This window comes from Lepidochelys kempii, chromosome 3 (assembly GCF_965140265.1).
Source record: "Lepidochelys kempii isolate rLepKem1 chromosome 3, rLepKem1.hap2, whole genome shotgun sequence".
Classification (NCBI taxonomy): Eukaryota; Metazoa; Chordata; order Testudines; family Cheloniidae; genus Lepidochelys; species Lepidochelys kempii.
Genome location: NC_133258.1, coordinates 137,778,851 through 137,798,931, shown reverse-complemented (window position 1 = coordinate 137,798,931; position 20,081 = coordinate 137,778,851). Strand labels below are relative to the sequence as shown.

Genomic DNA, 20,081 nt, shown 5'->3' with positions numbered 1-20,081 from the left:
CACAGAAAGAGGAGATAACCGTTATCAGCACACATGGGCAGTGAAGCTAAATAGGGATTAGCACCATCCACTGCTAGAGAAAGCAATTTGCTTCTACACTCTGTAAGAATGGAGACACCATATTCCCAGGTACAACCTACTATGGAAATTAGTTTAGGCACTCACACTATAATTAGTGATTATAATGACTTCATCAGCATGTGTGTTCTTTATATTGTGATGTTATTCTCCTGTCTATAGTACTGCTTTCCAAAGATGGACAAAGAACCGCAGAGCAGTGGATTAAAAGTACTGCAACTCTCTTTTTATGGTTAGATGTAATAGAAGAGTTATACAAATACTTAAATTTGCACAAATTTTCAGTAATGACTGAAAACATTTTAAGTATTTCTTTAGTACACTATTACTGTACATGATAGACCGGGTGAATGACCAAATGTTACATTTGAATACATGCTAAACTAGCCCAGGCCTTATTCACCCAAGAATGGATAAAAGAAAACAATATGGAACCAATTTTTAAAAGAATGCAATCATATTGGTGTACATGGCAAAGTTATGATGGCAGAAAGTCCTGCATGTTGAATACAGTAAGCTACACAGCATAGTATTTGAACTAGTAGAACCATAACTAATTGGAAAGAAAAATGACAAGAAATAAGACAAAATTAGGAGCTACTTCTTCTCCCCAAGTTCAGAAAGCATCAAAACTGCTATGTTTAAGGGCATAAAAGAACCACTAACAAAGAGGGATTAGGGAGAAGCTTCCTTTATGAGACGGTTATTCCCTTATTGCCAACTTTGAAGCTTCTTGCAGTTTCCTCTGAAGCATCTAGTACTGTTGGAAACAGATTACTGGAATATATGGACTATTCAATATGCCAATTCCTATGTTCCTAAATAAATACCAGTAATGGAGTGTGTTCTGTTTAAATGGAGATGTGCTTTATCAAAACGCATCACAAGGAAACAATGTAGCCCAGGGATAGTGAATAGTAATGACTGGTGCTTTATCAGGACCGCAATTCAAGAAGCTAATCAGGCAATAGATACATCAGAAATTCTGAAGCATTTCAATACAAATGTTCCCAGATAGAGATTTAAGGGAACAGGAATGCTAAAGTTGAATATTTTTTTCCCCTCTGCTGTACTTCATTAAATGTTAAGGATTTTTTTAATGGTATCCTCTCTTGACTGGGACAACAGAACAACAACAGGGAGTCAGTAAGGTAGATTGTGTTTTACAGTCTGTTCTGCACACATTCAGGAGATGTGGGGTTTATTTTTCCATTCTCTGCTACAGATTTCCTTGGTGACCTTCGGCAAGTTACAACCTTTTTGTGCCTTTTGTCTCCCTTCTGTAAAATGGTAAGCCTCATAGGTGAAATTCAGGCTTCATCCAAGAACATTTGAGAGTTACTGACCTCAGACACAATGGTGAGGAGTACCATAGAAGCATCTGTAAATGAATGCCCAATATCTAACAGAGTAATAGCCTTTACTTGTCTCCCAGTCCTGAAGATTATGCTTGTCATCTCATACATGACACAAGAATATATTTTAAAAAACAGCTTTCTTTGTTGTAAGCAAAGTTCTCACTACCAGTAATGATATATTCATAGCATACTAAAATAGTTTCTACCGAGTTGTTTTCTGAACACAACATTTCAGGCATGTGTTTATCTTGGGATTTCCCAGGTCTCCTAAAGCATTCACTAAAATGAAATAGTAACAAGCGACTAACTCAGATTGCTCTCTACTCGAAGCAATTTACATCAAGTTACAATGCTCGGTCTCACAGAAAGTCTGAAGAGTCATTTGGATCTAAAATTATGAATACTGGCAAACGGTTCTCCCTATCAGATTTTAATGTGTAGGTAACAAGTTAAAGCAGGGACTGGGTGGCCATATATTTGTCTAGAGGTGGGTGCTAGTTACTGGCTGCTCAGCCAATAACTACATAGTGCTTTAAACAGTAACCTGGAAAGAAAGGCTAAAAGATAGCTTTGCCTATTGCTTCAGCTTCAGTTACAGGATATTCTGCTGGTACCTTTTTTATTATACATCCCATTAAAATTCAATCCATTTTATTAGCAACATTTTTGTTGAAAAACTTTATTATAATATAAAGGACAAACATTTTGGATTAGAATGTGTAAGTATGATGAAAAGAATATTACAAAACTTCATCCATCCCCATTATTCTGGTGTTTGTACATTAAGATCAATTTCTCAAAAATAAAAATAAAATACATATGTACTAGGACTATTTATACATGCAAAATACCTATACAAATTCAAACATCAACTCTTCAGAATTCACTTGAGAAATATGACCATCCACTTTCAGCCACGGGCTGCCACTTTTAACTTTTTTATAATGTTTAAATAATAAAAAAAAATTAAAGATATAGCCTTCTAATTTGTATCTAAAGGAGAAATTACATCCCTGCCATAAACCTATTTAAGTCAATAGAATTACACCAGAGATTAATTTGATCCATTTTACTTGAAGCTAATGCTCTAAGAATATTTAATATGGCAATGATTAATCTGTTGGTGAAGAATTACCACTGTTAATATTAATTCAGAACAAAGGGCCACTTAGTCTGCTTTTTAACATGTTACCATATCCATGAACAAAATATAGTCCTTGAAACTTAAAATTCGTCTTGACCTGCAGGAAGGCACTGGAACTCAGTGTTACACAGTGGAATTCATCCTATGGGGCTGAAAATCCATTGCAAGAAAATAGGAATTTTAAAGCTTCATGATCACATTTAAAAAAAAAAAAGTCATAGGGCAATTAAGAGATGTGTTAAGCAATTACTCCAAAGGCAAACAAAAATGGGTAGCTCAGTGGAGGTGGTCTTCACATGAAGGTGAAGCAGAACTGCATTCCATCATTTTGTAGTTTATTTTAGCAGTCTTTTGAGATAGGAGGTTACATAATAAGGAAGGAGGGAGTGGATTTCTTGTCAAGTTCTTAATGTTTCAGTCTATCAGAGTCTCAGAGATGCCTGAAAAAATTAACTGAGAAAAGATGTCCTAGCTTGAGACAAATCTTGGAAAACATTTGTGTGTCCAAAGAGACTTATACCAATTATATTTATTGAGGAAAACAGTATTTTTATGCTTTGACTATATAGTATTTGGAATCATTTACTTTAACACCCAAATGTTTTCCAAGATTTGTCTCAAGCTGGGACATCTTGCCTCAGTTAATTTTTTCAGGCGATGAAAGGATTGTTTCAAGAAAAACAAGACAATGACCTTCCACACACAAACTGATTTGTTTTTTGAAACATCTCCTAGAATGTCCTTAAAAGATTAATTTAGTTTATCAAATCTAAAAACCTCATTGGGGAAACTGGAATTCTTTCTGTGAGTTCAGCCAGAGAGAAAACATTGAATCATTCATACCTTTCAATTTTGTAACATTCATACTAACCAAAAATTCCAAATGCTTAGGGATCATTTAAATATGGGGCACATAAAGGGTGCCCCAAATTTGAAATGCCAATGTATTTTGTCTGGTTATGATCATTGATCTCTTCCCTTCAGTTCTTTTGCTGTAAGTTAAAAAAAATAATCAGGATCTGCTCAGTACAACTAAAGTATAACTACATTAATTTCTATGTCCAATAATTCATAGAAAGGTTAAATCAAACCACCTTTGCTTTTAGAACTGGCCATTTCTGTATGTTTGAAGTAAATAAAGACTTTTTACCTTGCCCATTAAGATGACAGCCCAAAGCTCCTTTAACCCTCCTTCCCCCAGCAAAAAGACTTGAGTTCTTCCCTCATGCCTTGGGTTTGCCTTCCCTCAGCAAAACAATTATGAATGAGATACACTGAAGTTAAACCAAGATTTGCGTAAGTCACAGCAAGCTCTTAATATCCCCCAGTGGCAAGAAAGATTAGAAGCATTGGTTGATGAAACTTTAAATGTTCACGGAAACAGAAAAGGAAGACATTTTTCTGCTGCACATGTAAACACAGACGAAAGCCACTTCCCAGGAACCTGAAAGGTTTGCCCAGGTAAAAGACTGATCATGAGAAAGGTCCACATTAAAGTCCAAAGGACAACTCCACAGCAAAAAACTGTGTGGCTTAAAAAGATGTTTGAGGGACCTCTGTCTTGCTTAGACTTCTTACCCAGGACATGGGTACTTTGAGGGAGTCTTCTTTCTGTAAAGGAAGAAAGAAAGGTGGAAGCTTAAGCCTCACTTTATCCAGGAAAAATGGGTTATGTATGATTCAAGAATAGGGAAGAAGAAAATAAGTATGTATGCACATTAATATACATTCCCTGAGATATAGAATTGGAGGGAGAGAAAATAATGTACCTTTAGCCTCTGAATATAAACTACCATTCTTAAATCAAAGATAATCTGTAATATTTCAAGAATAAAGACACATTACTTTCTACTTTTGGAAATTAACAGGTTTCTAGTGTCAGAGACTAAAAGCCGCCAAGCTGCATTTGTCCACCTCTGAGACTCTCCAGCAGTTTGTTACTTCATGTTCCAGATGAAGTTGACTCTGAGTGAGATCCATAATTAGACACTAAGCCGACATTTTTCATTTGGGATTTTATCCAGAACTTTATTGTATTGGTTCTACTAGGTTTGCAGGAAGAAGGCACTCTTTTTAACCATTCTGTCCACAGAATAATAATTTTTTCCAGGCAAAACAGAAGACAGGCTTGCGGGTCTTGCTTATCTGTGACAGTACAGCACAGCTTAAGGTTACAATGCATTTTAGTCCTTTCAGTTAGGAAAAATTGATAACTTCTCAGATCCCTAATGGTCCAAGGTTAACAAGTTTTAACATCTATTCTGAGAGCCCTGCAGCCCCAGCATAAAGAAAGGAGACATGGTATTTAGCAGCTAAGTCTCCAGTGCTGCAGCTGGAGTTGTTGAACGCTATTAAATGAGATACACTACTACTGGGCATTTACTGAATTGTTTTCATATTCAGAACATCTTACAAAATATTATTTAATTAATCCTCCCACTCACCTTGTGACACACACACACACATATATATAATATATTCTTATTTTACAGCTGGAGACAGTGAGTTAGAAACTGACTACTTTGCCCTTGGCTTCAGGAAAAGTCACTGTCTGAAAGCCTGATTCCCAGTCTCTTGCTCAAATTTCTAGACAATATCTTTCTTCTCCTAATATATTAGCATTCCACAGGTTTGGGAAGGGAGATACTCTGAGGAGTAGAACATACTCTCCAGGCTTTGGTTATTCCTGGGAAAAACAGAGACTAGCACACAGGTAAATGTTCTAATAACAGTGGAAGATTTACTCTGCTACTTCAGTAGTTAGATCAATCAGTTACTTAAAACTTAATTCCTCAAAAATAATTTTGGTTCTAATGTTGCTGACAGAATGAATTGCTTATAAAATTGCATTATAGTTTTTCTTTTGTGCTTTCTGATTTTGAATCCTGTATTTTTAAAAGTTTCCTGACAGCAGACATTTCATCAAAGACTTGTAATTGTAGGGCTCTCCCTCCAGTTCCCCATTGTGTGTGTCGTTGTGTTTAATTTTCCCAAGACTACACGGAAATCTAGCAAGAACTAGAGGTTTATGTGGAACTATGGATAGATGTGCGTTTCTGGCCTCTCCACAGCATTTACCTGTACTGAAAGGGGGTGGGAATAAAAACAGGTATCATATACTATAGGAACCGAAAGGACCTATACAGGATACAGAAAGTATCCCTGCCCACTGTGTGTGAACCTTGTGAAGAAATTCAGTCTTGCAATTCAAGGAGCTCTCAATAGAGTGACCCCTGCAGTTCCCAGATGTAACAAACGAAAACCTGAGTTTCAAGGTGGTTTGCTGGACAGGGAATTGCTACTACATTCTTCTGTCTCTGAAACATGTTTAACAATCAGAACATACTCCTTTTTGGCCTTGTTCCCCCTCGTTTAGTGAGACAAGATATAATGGTGCTGACTGATAGAGGCTGTATGTACAAGCACCAAAAGGTAGCCTTCCAAACAGAGAAGTTTGAATTTATTTATTCTCAGTGACATATGACAAGTGCTATACCCTAAACAGTGATTAGCAAAATAAGCCCCACACTGCATGAATGCTCTATTCTATGTAGGTTCTTATCTCATGTTTATCACATTAGTATCTGAGCACCTTCCAGTAGTATATTAAGCAACAAGCTTAGCATGTCATGTTTTGTTCTCCCATCCTCTCCCAAGGGGGAGTAGAGTGAATATTGGAGAATTTAGTTGTGGTAGGATTTTGTTTGTAAATATAGCAACATAGATGTGTTTGTTAGAGAAAGCAAGGTCAAAGAAATCCACCTGACCTTTGTAGCCAAAGGAGGTGAGGTTTGTGATGGTTCTTAGCTCCTGTTGGAGGTCATTCCACAGTCTCAGGCTCACCCCGCCAAAAAAAGCTGTCTCTGGCACATATGAGCTTTACCTTTGTTCTTTACTACCAGAGGAGTGATTTTGTTGACCACAGTCTTCATCCCAGAGCACTAGGCAATCTTAGTCCCAGGCCATTGAGCATTTTGAAGATAAAAACTGAGACCTTGACTGTGTCTCAATGTTCTATGGAAAGTCAGTGTGGAGAGTGGAGAACAGGAGTGGGATCATCGTAACCCATGTTGGTGAGGAGACGAGTTGCAGAGCTCTCTATTGGTTGGAGTTTTCTAAGCACAAGATGGTTCACGCCGAGGCATATCACAATGCTATATTCCAGCTAGGTGGAAAGGCATGAATAACGGAGGTCATATCATGATTTACCAAGACGGGACAAAGTCTTTAGCCAACCAGAGATGGCTGAAAGCATTACCTGCAGATGTTTAGCTTATGAAGCAAAATAGCTTAGCATCAGTGAGGAATCCAATAGCACTCCTAAACTTCTGACTAATTGTGAATGAAATGTCCTTTTAGGATTTTTCCTAACTCTGCTACAATCAAGAACCTCAAATTAGTTTGTTTTAAACCCCAGACACCTTAGATGAATCAGTTGTCTCCCCACCACGTTAAGCATCCCGGAGACAACACACAAGCCAAGCATTACCACCTTCCACTGATATGGTACTCCTTTGCAAGATAGCACAAGGAATGTTTTTTGCAATGTTAGTGAACAGGAATGCCAATGAGGGTTTTTGCTTAGGTTTGGTTTTGCTAAGAAGTATCCTTTATAAAGAAGAACTTAAGTCTTTGAGGCTGCTCATCTGATATAGTTGGGTGCTGGTAAAGAGTTTTGAAAACAGGGTGGGATCTACCAGTGGACTTAGAAACACAGCAGCGTGCCCACCTTTTCTATATGTTCCTAATTGTCCTGGAAACTGCCTTAGTTGCTTTGTCACCCACTCCAATGAGAAGGGAGTGCATACATGAGATGGGTGTGGGGGAAGGAGAGGATAGTCTGTACTAGATTTGAACATAGAACCTTAGATTGCTCACTGTTGCCAGCTCAGATGCTCTACTAGTGACCAAAGAGGGGGCTGGCACAATAGAGCTAGAAAAGCTTAAGTCTTCTAGCTTATGAAGCAACAATACCATGCTTACCTCTGCCAACACTCTGTGAATGTGCAGTAGTCCTGCCTCTTAGTGGAGCAGATGGATTGAGGATGAAGGACTTCTTAAAAGGTCAGGAGATATGGCCTGTTGGTTTTCTTTCCTGCTTGTTATGAGGTGACCATTTCAATCAGTGATTTACATAAGTCATCTTCCTTCTTTGCTTCTTTTATGTAAATTTGTCCTATGTAGGTAGGTATGTAGATTGAGTTTTTAGGTTAGGGAAGTCCAGAAATTTTGGCTAAGCTTTTATCATAAGAATGTTAGAACATACCCACCCTGCCCTGGGAATGGAAATATAGCAGAGTTTGAGCTGCCATAGACATTAACATTTTGGCACACTTGACAAAAGAGATGACCCTCCACAAGTTGGGCTACACACAGATAGTCTCTTTTGCCCGTCTTTGGTTCTATTTTAGGCAGCCCCCTTCTGAAGATGTTGGCCTACCTAAAAATAGACCAAAGACTGGCAAAATAGACTTTGTAGCTCAGTTTGTGGAGGGTTATTCCATTTTGTATGTATTAAGAATAGTACAGGCATGTTTCTTGTATTGCTTTTAATATATGGACTTACTATCCACAGATTAATTTATTTTCTGTTAGGAATGATTTTCCTAGCCATTAATGACTAGAGCCTCTTCTTCTAAACTGGGTGGGTTGAGACAGCCTACATGTGGGGAGCCCACTACCCTGCTTTAATTTCTCCTCCTGGAGCTCCAGCATTGAGTTGCAGAAGAAATTGTTGAGGAGTTTGAAGAGTTGACTTTCCCTCATGTTGGGTAACTGACCAGAGTTTATGACATTCAGACACCAGAGCCAAGAACTCTATAGAAAGCTCAAGAGGATATGCAATTTCCGGTCTTCAGGGATGTTGCTGAGACCACAGAATCATAGGAAGTCCCCAAAAGGGGCCATTGTCTCAGGCTTGTTGTCAGCAGGCTCAGGCAGGACAGCCTTAGTCACTGAGGGACACTCCACGAGTTTGGTGGCCTGGAAAGGTCAGATGGGAAGGTACTTGGGGCATAACATGTTAGAAAATTCTTATGCATCAGGAGTAGGCATCAAGAAATATTTACAGTGATGTGGTTATCCTTCCATATAGGAGAGGTTTGGTACTCTCTCACACCCCTGAAGTGTGAGCCTGATATTATGAAAAACCAGAGGTAGACAAAGGTTGGTGGAGCAGAATTGGTTCCCTGATTCCAATGTCTCTGCAAATTTGTCCATCACCAAATCTGAGGATGAGTTGATGGTAGGTATCTCTAACAATTCTAAGAAGAGGATGAGGTGGAAGGCAATATTAGAAGTGAAAAGAGAGGCCTCCATATGTCTTGCATCATTGACCATGAGGTCATTCAAAGAAAATGAGCCTTATTTAGGTCTCCATGGGGGCTCAAAAGTTTTTTGGTGTGAGGGTCTGAAAGAGCCTTACTTGCCATTTTAAAGGGAAAGGTAAATTATCAAAGGTAGAAGTTAGTTATATTATTCAATATACAGCTACATGCAAGGTAAAGCCTACTAGTTTTTTAGGTGTCGTTTTTATACCAATGTGCATATTCAAAAGGATACCGTCAAGCTAATTTAAATGAAAATATTTTACATACAAGTTCTCTTATCTTACAATGAACAGCTTAATTATTAAAATGAAAAGACCATTTAAGTGGGTTTTCTATTAAACTATTTACCTTGCTTACATTTTGCAATTCTAATCTGGGACAATACAAACAGACTAGAATTTAACTATAAACAAATGAAACCAACTAGTCAATCTTCCTTTTAGGTTCTCACTCTGTAGTTCAATGTATAGGTTGAAAATATGCCAAGGGGATGGACATGGATAAATTAAATACCATTTCCTATTAGATTTTTCTCAGTAAGTCAATGGAATAATTTGTATTCGTCTTAAAATTTAGTGAGGCACTTATTTTTACAAAGAAAATGGCTAGGCAGAAATCATTAGAATCTTCAACAACGTAAATGAAGTTACCCCTGTGGAAGACTGATACAGGCAAGAGAAGAATCAGGCGCCCCACTTCTGGGCCAAATTTGGCTCTAGGCTATCCTGTTAAACTAGAAAAGGAGTACTTGTGGCACCTTAGAGACTAACCAATTTATTTGAGCATAAGCTTTCGTGAGCTACAGCTCACTTCATCGGATGCATACCGTGGAAACTGCAGCAGACTTTATATATACACAGAGAATATGAAACAATACCTCCTCCCACCCCACTGTCCTGCTGGTAATAGCTTATCTAAAGTGATCATCAGGTGGGCCATTTCCAGCACAAATCCAGGTTTTCTCACCCTCCACCCCCCCCCCCCCACAAATTCACTCTCCTGCTGGTGATAGCCCATCCAAAGTGACAACTCTTTACACAATGTGCATGACAATCAAGTTGGGCTATTTCCTGCACAAATCCAGGTTTTCTCACATCCCCCCCCACCCCCATACACACACAAACTCACTCTCCTGCTGGTAATAGCTCATCCAAACTGACCACTCTCCAAGTTTAAATCCAAGTTAAACCAGAACATCTGGGGGAGGGGGTAGGAAAAAACAAGAGGAAACAGGCTACCTTGCATAATGACTTAGCCACTCCCAGTCTCTATTTAAGCCTAAATTAATAGTATCCAATTTGCAAATGAATTCCAATTCAGCAGTTTCTCGCTGGAGTCTGGATTTGAAGTTTTTTTGTTTTAAGATAGCGACCTTCATGTCTGTGATTGCGTGACCAGAGAGATTGAAGTGTTCTCCGACTGGTTTATGAATGTTATAATTCTTGACATCTGATTTGTGTCCATTTATTCTTTTACGTAGAGACTGTCCAGTTTGACCAATGTACATGGCAGAGGGGCATTGCTGGCACATGATGGCATATATCACATTGGTGGATGTGCAGGTGAACGAGCCTCTGATAGTGTGGCTGATGTTATTAGGCCCTGTGATGGTGTCCCCTGAATAGATATGTGGACACAGTTGGCAACGGGCTTTGTTGCAAGGATAAGTTCCTGGGTTAGTGGTTCTGTTGTGTGGTATGTGGTTGTTGGTGAGTATTAGCTTCAGGTTGTGGGGCTGTCTGTAGGCAAGGACTGGCCTGTCTCCCAATATTTGTGAGAGTGCTGGGTCATCCTTTAGGATAGGTTGTAGATCCTTAATAATGCGTTAGAGGGGTTTTAGTTGGGGGCTGAAGGTGACGGTTAGTGGTGTTCTGTTATTTTCTTTGTTAGGCCTGTCCTGTAGTAGGTAACTTCTGGGAACTCTTCTGGCTCTACAGGCCTTGGGAGACAGGCCAGTCCTTGCCTACAGACAGCCCTGCAACCTGAAGCAAATACTCACCAACAACCACATACCACACAACAGAACCACTAACCCAGGAACTTATCCTTGCAACAAAGCCCGTTGCCAACTATGTCCACATATCTATTCAGGGGACACCATCACAGGGCCTAATAACATCAGCCACACTATCAGAGACTCTAAGGTGCCACAAGTACTCCTTTTCTTTTTGCGAATACAGACTAACACGGCTGTTACTCTGAAACCTGTTAAACTAGGTGAGAGTAGCAGCCAGATTCAGAGATCAGTTCAGGTTGTTCTTCCAGAGAAACGTGCTCAGAAGAATTTTCTTTCAGGGAACAAGCATTCTTTGAAGAGCATTTTATGGAACTTTCGTTAAAACGTGAATGTTTTTACCCTAGAATTTACTGGTTCCTCAAATTAGGTGTATGCAATTGCTATAACAAAAAACTTATTTTTTATGATTCATTCAAAAAACCAATAGATTGCTTTTGTAAAGGTAATCATAGCTATAATTGAATACAGAGGACTTCATATAGTTCACTATGCTAAAACATTTTTTAAATGGCAGTGGTGAACATATACTAGCTCCTTTCATTTCCACTCGTCTTTCCAACAAGTGAGAAGGTCCACATTTAGATCAGCAGTTTAACAGTTTACAGTTTCTCTATGGGAAGCTCTTACTGGTTTTCTTCATTTAGAAATGTAATTTGAAAAATATTGCTTTCACTTATTAATAGTGTCAGTGATTAATACATGTTGCAATAGACAGGAATGTACAGACTATGTAGAGCTGAGCAAAACTCCAATTTTCGTCCCACAGGAAATTCCAAGATTTTGAAATTTGGCTTTTGTTCTGAATTGGAACAAAAAAGTAACTGTATTTTGTGAGAAACACAATTTCAAAATATTTCATTTGGGGGGCAATCACAATGAGCACATATGCCCTATGGGGCAAACTGGCAAAGGGGCAGAGCCTCTATCCTCCACCCTCCCCACATCCACACTTCCTGCACTTCTCCAACCCGTCCACCGTGCGCACACAGTCCAACTCACTGCTCAAATTCCCCATATTTATGAGCTCTGCATCAAAAAAAAAAAGTTACAAGAATCTGAAAATGTTATGAGCAGCTCATTGGGGGTGTGTGTGGAGGGGACAGATAACTGTGCATCAGCAAACACTTGACCAAATTACATTTAAACTTCCATATTATATTATTAAAAATATAAAAAGAGTTGAAACAAAAGAGTAGTTTCAAAATAAGAAAGTCAAAACAAAATCAACTCAAAATGAAATGTTTCAACATTATTGAAACAAAATTCTTTGAGATTTTTTCAAAACAAAAATTCATCAAACTAGATACTTTCCCGCAGTATGTTTTGATTTTGTAGAATTGGCATTTTCAGCTTGGGGAGGGTGGGGGGGAAAGAAAAAAAAAAAAACCTTCTGTCAGAAAATTTTCAACCAACCCTAATGCAGAATGCATTCATTCATTGTTTAGGAGACAAACTCTCCAAACAGCATAAAAGGAAATGTCAGGCGCACAAAAATTGTATTTTGAATCCTACTGGCATGGACCTAATTATATGATGCATTCCTAACTCTCCCTCAGCAGGGCAGCATTACCATTCCCTCTACCTTCCTAAAAATCTTCCTTGTTCTATACAATGGCAAGAGGGGCAAAGCCATGATGGAGAAATCAACAATCCCCAAAACTGTGGGTAACAAAACTCACTTTTCTCTAACCCTGCCTTGCCTCTCCTAACAATTCAACTATTGAGAAGCAACTGTGCCCTCATTCAGTTAATCTGCTGAATTTTTTTAAACATCTGTTCGGTCAAAAATGCTTTTTTTGAAACTGAATAATTTTTCATTGTTTGTTTCCCACCCCTCCTTGGTTTTTTTTTTTTAAATAGTGGACAAATGGAAAAAGGGAGGGAAAAGAAAAGAAAAATTGAGTCCACTATTTGTACTCCAATTATCTCTATTAAATGGCCAGAAATGGTTCTAGATGGGCATCAGGTTTGTATAATTTTTGGTGGTGGTGGTGCCCAGACTGGGTCCAATTCCTGCCGCCCCCCCCCCCCCCCACACACACCTGCCTAAGGCTCTGGGAGGGAGTTTGGGTGCTGGGTGCAAGCTCTGGGCTGGGGGTTGGGGTGCAGGCTCAGGTAGGGAGTTTGGGTGCTGGAGGGGTGAGGGTTTGGGCTTTGGGATGGAATTTGGCTGTGGGCTCTGGGCTGGAGCAGGGGGTTGGGGTGTGGGAGGGGGGCGGCGCTTACCTAGGGTGGCTCCCGAAAGCAAACCGCACACCCCTCTGACAGCCCCAGGTGGTGGTCTCCACGCATCACTGCCCACAGGCACCACCCCTGCAGTTCCCATTGGCCACAGTTCCCAATCAATGGGAGCTGTGGAGTCGTTGCTCAGGGCAGGGCAGCATGTGGAGACCCCCGCTCCCCCTTTGGGGCTGCAGGGATGTGCCAGCCACTTCCGGGAGTGGTGCAGAACGAGGGTGGGCAACAAGGTAGAGCTCTCAAAAGATTTAAAGTCTTCGGAGTTTTTATTTTTTAGGACTTAGTTTATTCTTAAACTTTGAGAAATGTTCCAATTCCCATTTAGGTCTTAGTCGGGTTACACACACTAGATGCTGTTGTTTTTTCCAAGGCTACAGTGCTAACCCACACACTATTGTCTGAATCAGATAAATATATATTTATTCACATTGAGAAGTACCTTAAGAGTTCTGCTGGGAAACACCTGCAAATTCTCTGCACTTCTCATGTTAAGATACATAATTGCCATCTAGTGGCTGAAAAGGGACACTTCAGGATGCTGGCCCCCCTTATTTCTGACTTGTCTGTATTACTTGCTTTTATTTTTCCATTTAAGGCCCCTTACAAATCCTGGCATTAGCAGAAACCAATAGATCAATTGCAACATTCAGGTACTGACAACATGGGAGAAGAAGTAATCTCTCATCGACTGCTGTTTTCCAATCCCCAATTTTCTTGGGGAATCAGCTTGTGGAAGTAAAAGATTCTAAAGGGGCATCTTTAACGTATTCTCTTAAAAAGTATAAAAGACAAGTTTGATCCATTTGCCTTCTAGACTTGTAAAACATGAAATATTTGCAAGAATTTCTCAACAAACTTTATAAGCTATACAGAAAATGAGACTAAAACCTGAAGAGTGGACGCTAGCCCTAATTAAGGAAATATATAGTTACTTCTGAAATTGGAAATTACTGTGAAAATAAGAGCAAGACTTTTGCTGAGTATCTAAAAATAAAGACCCAATTAGATACATTCTATAACATCCTGAGATTATACTTTAGGAAGGTTAGATCCATCTTTACAGACAGATCTTCAGTGATGGACATAAACTGAACATCCAGCCAGAGAACCTTAAGGCCCACACTAGATATTAATCCAGATAGTTGCCATCTGCAAGGAGGCTACCTGCCTGGCTATGATGCTGCTGTTGTTGCTAGCTAAGCGAGGGCTTTGGATTTCAATCATTCCTGTGAATCTTCCAGTAGCGGCTGTTGTTGGGTCTGTGCAATCCACCGAGTCACATTGAGTGCTTCTTTCCTTTCTGTCAATTTTTGACTAAGCAGGGCAGTTGTTATTAAATCTAAAAAGAAAGCTGTACACCTGGGTATAAATACTCACGCTCCCACAGCCCCAGGGTTGAGTAGACCAACTTTGACATAATCTATTTGATCTAAAGTTAGAGTGTAAACATCTGTATTTTTTTTTTAGCAAAACTTGGCTTTATTCTGTTCATGAGGAAGGCAAAACGGGGTTTAATAGTTAAACACACAACACTAAAGTTACAGTGTCTCACTCGGCAGAGTACAGAGCAATTGGAGGTAATCATTTCCAGGTTGGGATTGATGGACATTGGCATGGTGCTGTGGAGAAGCTTGAATTGCTACTGGGCTGCCTGTGGCACAGCTGTAGATCTGTTGTTTTAGTTTCTAGGGCTCTTTAGTTCACACCTAAACACCATATTTGTGGGAAGCAGAGTTGTGGAGGGTGCGCTGCAGCACCCCCATGTTTTGCGCCTGGCATCCCGGCCACCAGCCGCCAGCCCCATGCCTGTGGCTCCATACCCACCCCAGCTGTGACTACATCCTCCTTACCCCTATCCATGTCCCACCTCCCGGAGCCATGGTCCTACTCCCAGCCCCAGCTCTAGGGGGTGGTGTGGGGGCACAGACAGGGCTAAGAGGGGTGCAGCTCAGCATTGCCAAGCCAAAAACTGTTCCAGAGCCACTGAGAAACACTATTTTTGGAAAAGTAAAATCCTTTCAATCTCCGAATGCCAAATCTAGCTCCATTTGTTGAGGACACAGAAGAGGTACTTGCTCTGAAAGACCTCATCGGTAAGGCTGTTGCAACCGTTAGATCAGCAATGGAATATTTTCTTTCCAAAAAGACAGCCGGTCTCACTCCATCCTTAGTCCAGTACCAGACGATTAAATCTAGGTGACCACTCTGAGCATGGCTTTTATACCTTGCTTCCAGGGTAATATTCTGCAATCTACACAGTAGTAACCATGCTTTCTGAGGGGACAAACTGTCCCAATAGATATGCTGGTGGTTTCCACACACACACACTCCCGTCTCCACTTACCAGAGGTATCCATGCAAGGAGTGAAGGGAGCAGGAACCTCTTGGTGTCTCCTGGTTGAGCAGCTGAATGAGGAACATGATTAGAAGTCAAGCAAGCGGCTTAAAAAGAGCCACTAGTCACATAGTGCTTTCCCACTTCATCCTCCCTGATTGGGAGAGTTTCTGCAGTGAGCACAAGAGTCTGGTAAACCCATCTATGCATGTGCGCACACATACACACACACACACACACACACACACGCCCCTCTCCTCTCCTCCAGTCTCTGCTGGACTCTCTAGCTGCTTATCCACTCACCGACAGCACATCACCCATCTTATGAGAGACAATCATACAGGGGCAGCTGTGGGGGCATCCATTGAGTTTATTTTCCTCACCATCTTTGTTGCTGGTCACACGCAGCTGGAACTGTTTCCCTCCCCAGAGAGATCTTCCATCAGCCTCAGGGGCTGATCCCACAAGTGGGGAACCACTACTCAGCAGACATAACCCATCCTCAAACAAGCTGTTCAATCCAATGACCATCCTTCCCTGAATTTCAAGGGACTGTTTTGGCCAGACTAAAGAATATGTTTCTTGACAAAAAGCTATTTGGATATAAACTTATAGGAGTGCTAAAGAAATCCCTTGCCATTTACAACTGTTTTGTGGATCACTTCTTCAAATACAGTGATGACATGCTAACCTTTCAAGATGTCAGAAGTTTGTTTTTTTAAGTCTCAAGATCTGAAGCTTCTGTTTGCCACAGTGCTACAACTCTTAACTTTTTTTTCCTTAGTCGCTTGTTGCTACCAAAGGTTGGTGCAAAGTATTATAAACAAGACTCCTCATCTGAGCCAGGAAGAATGTGCATCCTCAGTGCACTATATTCTGGGGAGATGCTCCATAAATCAGATTTATAATCTTTTAAAGTAGTAAAAGGTTACTGCATGGGGCAAAATGCGTCAGATAATGTGAGATCATCAAAGCTATGTTTTTTATTGATATTGCTGGAAAATGCATCAATAGATTTGTATTTCATGATCTGTCTTTAGAATCCAAGAACTGCCAAAATTATTTTATAGTTTAGCTAGTAGTACTTGGGAAAGTACACTATGTCCCAAAAGGATCTATAATTTTGATTGAGGGATAATTTGTTAGTTGGGATAGAGATGGACCAAATGAGTCAATAACAGAGTCAGAAATTCTAAGGCACAGGAAATTCAAAAGTTCTTGATGACCAAGTATTTAGTTGTGAAGGCAGTTTAATACTTAATGCAAAGTCATTCCACCTCCTGAAATAGGTTAACTTAGGATAAATCATCTTCAACAAAATGATTCATTCCATTTGGGTGGTCACCTTTAAATAAAATGCCCTGCCCCATAAGATTACGTTTATGTGATATTCTAGATAAGCACTCAACTTGTGTCTAATGGAGAATTATCAAAATATTTAGAAAGAGTTAAGTTATCATTTTTAGACTATAAAGGACCAAAAGGTTGTTTTCGGGGGTGGGGTGCAGGGGGTGGCTAAGTATCAAATATCTACTGTCTTTAAGATATGGGTTGACCCATTGTAGAGCAAAAACCAGACTTATATACAATGGTGTTGCAATTATAAGACACCTTCCTTTCTGCTACCAGTAGCAGAATAGTTTGGAAAAAAGTGAGTGGTCTATATTTTTCTACAGAAACGAAAGTCACATGAGATCTGCCTGTCCGCGCATCCCCCATCAATTCTGCCCTTGTGATTTGCTCCCTCCAGCCCCCCAATCAATTCTGTCCCCCATCTGTTCTCTCGACCCAAGCTTCATTCTACTCCTTCTACACCTCCTGGGGCTCTTCTCCTGCCTCTCCCCAGCCCCAGAGGAGTGGGGAGCTGCAATGCAGTTCTCTCCCCCCCATCCCACGCCAGGGGTTGCAAAGGGGAGGCAGGGATCCCTTGTTCACAGGAGGGAAGCAAGCAGAGCAACTATGAGCTGCTGCACTCTTTTTGCTCCCTCTCCCTGCTCCCCTACGAATGATGTCTGCTCCTGAGGGGAGGAAGTAAAGAGCTCTGCCTCCTTCCCACAGCAGCTCCAATTGGCTGCTCTAGCCCAGGAGGCAGGGAAATGGAGAGAGCAGTCAATCAGAAGTTTCTCCCAGGCAAAACTGAAACACATGCTTGTCTGCAACCTAGCTCAAGTTGTAGACATGTTTTTTGTCGGGTCTGTGACCCCTTTTGACTAGATACACTTCATGCACTGGTGAGCAGTGCTGCTGAGAGGAAAGTGGCAGCCAGAAGGGAAGAAGTGTGGTGCCTGGACAGAAGCTATCTTGCTATCTCTGGATTTAGCCCTGGGGTTGGAGTTCCTGAAGTAGAATGCTCTGAAACTCTCCTCTTCCCTCATTAATATAAAATCTTATACCTCCTAGTGGCAAAGCATGGTGGAAAAATTGGGTAGAGATTGTAGTATAAAAAAATAGCTCTTTTTGTCCAGACTGGGGAGAACTTGTAGACAGATCTTCATGGAAACAGAAAGAGCAAAGGGCTCTGAAAATCCACTAGAGCAGGTTTCTTTTATTGGTACTATATTTGTTATCTTCACTATATAAATATCTTTACCATTTTTGAGAGAGAGATCGCTTTAGATAGGTGAACTCCAGTCTTAAGAGAACTTTTAAAGCTAAAAAGTTAGAAAATATACTGTAGGGACTAAACCCTGAACAGGCAGGGAAATGGACCAGATGGCCTAAAAAGGCTTTTCCATATCTACCTTCCACAAATCCTTCACAAGTTTCCTAAATGGTTTTAGTTGAGGAGCATCCTGCTTCATTTAGAGATCTTAGTCACCTACAAGCTATTATACGTTATTTTAAATTGCCAGTTTTATGCCGCAATTATACCAGTTAGTCTATGTGCTCATATCAGACATAGCTGATTATGCTCTATGATATCTAGGTATTGCTTTTGCCAGAAAAATAGTCTACAAGAAGCCTTAGTTTCACACTGTTGTCAATTTCACATCAAGGCTTCTTTCTTTGTTAAGTCAGAGAAGAAGAAAAAAAATCTACTTAGCTGACTTTAGGCTGGGGACATAATCAGTACAAGAAAAAGGGGTCAGAGCCCAGATGGGAACACTCCTCATTGTATCTCCATACAAGTTCCTTAGACTGAAGTATGCCTTTATATGAAGGGTGGGATCCCTTCTAGAAGGATTTATCTGGATACAAGGATGATGAGGGGGGAAAAAAAGGGGGAGGAGGGTCCTTTTTCCTCCTTCCTTGATATTAAACAAAAAGGAAAATATACTAAAGTATGTTCCACTGTTTAGAATAGTTAGCAACTTCACAGAAAGTTTGGAAACCTTGATGACAAATTTGGGAAAGTAAAATGAAAGTTGATATTTGACCTATACACATATACTCTATTCCAACTTTCAAAATAAACCACAATGGAGAACAGAAGAGCATGATGGAATCTATAAGGACTTACTTTTCACACATGATGGAATCTATAAGGATTTAGTCATCTGGATGACCCTACCCAGACAAGCCTTTATCTATGCTACTTCCAGAAGAGGAAGCTACTCTGTGACAGAGAGTCATGGAAGATGGAAGAAGACACCATTACCGTCAGCCGAAGTTACGGCTGACTGATAGAGACCAAGAGCTCGAAAAACTTACTAAATTAAATGTAATAAAAATATGTTTGAATAACAAAAGGATCCTGGGTTGAGATTTTCAAAGCCAGCTAGGGGATTCATCACATAACTCATTAACTTCAAAGGGAGTTGTGTGGCTAAATGCTGTAGTCAGCTTTGAAAGTCTCAGACCCAGTAAACATTACATTAAAGGCCTGATCACATGGCCCTTTTACAATCAGTGAGAATTTAGACAGTGAGGGGACATGGGATCAAGCAACAGTCCAAAATGATACAGAAGATAAAACCTTCATTACCACGCTTGCTAAAATTAAACAAAAAATATTAAATAAAATAATGAGCAGAGAAAATAGAAGGAAAGATGACATAGGGGAGACATTTCATTATTCAGATACATACATGTTTCCATGTAAAATTCAAGTCTTGAAATGCTGGGAATATGGGAGTACAGTAAATCAGAAAGAAAGAATGACCAGACTGGACCTGAATTTTCAGTTATATGACATGTTTTAAAGAATATAAAAAAAATGTACTACTCATACTGAAAGAAATCCATTTTTATACTTCGGTTCTAAGACCTCAAATTTATTAGTCTCTATTATCCGGTCTTCAATTTTAGGAAGGGTGGGGTTCTATTCATACTACAGCAGTTTTCTGACCATCAGCATTTAATTAGCCAGTTTCTTTTAGATTTATTTCTGAACAGAAGAGTTGGGGAAATATTTGAAGTCACATTCCAAAAGCTACAGAATACCACATTTTCCACAGTAAATGTAACAATCCACCATGATTGTTTCTTGTTTCCGACAATTCCTAATGGTCTAATTGCAGTAAACTGGTTCTTTACTTTTCTATTAGTAACAAAACACAAGCACATCTCCATTAAACCGGAATTCTTTGGTACAGTAAAGTTCCTTAGTTCTTTTTGTTGTGCTTCATTTTAATGACAAGTG

At 39.9% G+C, this 20,081-nt stretch overlaps 1 protein-coding gene across 1 annotated transcript in view; it reads right to left on the bottom strand.

The window, feature by feature from the left end:
• FMN2 (formin 2) overlaps positions 1-20,081 on the bottom strand; it is a 242,960-nt gene that overhangs the window by 154,877 nt on the left and 68,002 nt on the right.